Source organism: Cornus florida, unplaced genomic scaffold (genome assembly GCF_030987335.1).
Source record: "Cornus florida cultivar Cherokee Brave unplaced genomic scaffold, ASM3098733v1 CherokeeBrave_3.0.0_Hap2_Chr04, whole genome shotgun sequence".
In the NCBI taxonomy this organism is placed as follows: Eukaryota; Viridiplantae; Streptophyta; class Magnoliopsida; order Cornales; family Cornaceae; genus Cornus; species Cornus florida.
In genome coordinates, this window is record NW_026775574.1 from 49,163,151 (window position 1) to 49,164,485 (window position 1,335).

General features: G+C 35.7%; 1 pseudogene; it reads right to left on the reverse strand.

Annotated features, from left to right (window-relative positions):
- Window positions 1–604: 604 nt before the first annotated feature.
- On the reverse strand, window positions 605–703 carry LOC132305794 (small nucleolar RNA R71; annotated as a pseudogene).
- Between the last annotated feature and the right edge of the window lie 632 nt (window positions 704–1,335).

The window sequence follows — 1,335 nt, forward strand, 5'->3', positions numbered from 1 at the left end:
ATAATGAGGACCATGTTGAGGACCTTGGTTACATTGACCAACATGACATTCTTCACCCTAATGTGTATTAATAATACGATAATATGCAAGTACCATTAGGCATGCCTAGACCTTTCATTCCACAACAACAAGACCAAGTTCCAATGGGAATGCCTCGGCTAATTTTTGTACCACCACAACCTCCCGTTGTTCAAGCTAATCATGGTTCTCGTGTAGAGCCACCAATTGTGAATCCTCCTCTTGCTTTAAGAGACCATTATGTGCCCAATGAGTATAATGCACCAACATGCATCTAACTCCCTCCATTTAGAGCACACCATTATGAGATTAAACCATAAACAATTCAAATGCTTCCCAATTACCATGGGCTACTAAGTAAAGAACCTTACAAGCATTTGGATAAGTTTCTTGAAGTGTGTTCCATCGTGAAATACACGAACATGCTGGAAGAAGTTTTAAGGTTAAAACTCTTCCCTTTCACCCTTAAAGATAAAGCAAAATACTGATTTAACAATTTGAGGCCTTTTTCGATAACTTTTTGGGCAGAGATGCAACAAGAGTTCTTAAAAAAGTACTATCCGGTGTCAAAGACCAATTCAATGAGAACTTCAATTCGTGAATTCTCACAAAGGAATGGGGAATTGTTTCATGAGGCATGAGAGCGATTGAACAATTTGCTTAGGAAATGTCCACACCATGACATCCCTAATGTAACGCCTCAAATTTTCTAAATAAATTCCTCAATTTATTCAAATCAAAATGCATCAATATACACCTAGGATCTCAAAAGAAATATCATCTTTTATTAATTCAAAATGAATTCCTCAAATAAATACACAAAAATCTCATAATAAATTGAACAATTCCTTAACACTAACTCTTCCACCTAAGCCCGAAACTAGCAATCCAAGCTTATCCTCAGTACCTGAAACTAGAACGGGGTGAGACGGGGGAAGTCCCAGTAGGAAAAACCATGACAAGGATTTCAAGAAGTTTCATGCAAAATTAGCGTCACAAAAATATACATATACTTTTAAACAAGATATATATATGTGATTTTAGCAAAATATCATTCAATAAAATAATTAAAACAAAATTATCCAGGCCATTCAAGGTATGAAAAACCTTACTCTGAAAATTAAATAAATCATCGGATCATCAAATTCTCAGTCCATCTCTATCTGTCCTCTTATTCTCTCTAATTTTTCTTTCTCTGTATGCTACCAAGGTCTCAAAACATACACTAATAAATAGGCAATTTATGCCGACACAGTGCAAACAACACACCAAAGATATATCATCTCATTTCTAAGCCTATCACTAAGTGGACCCCAC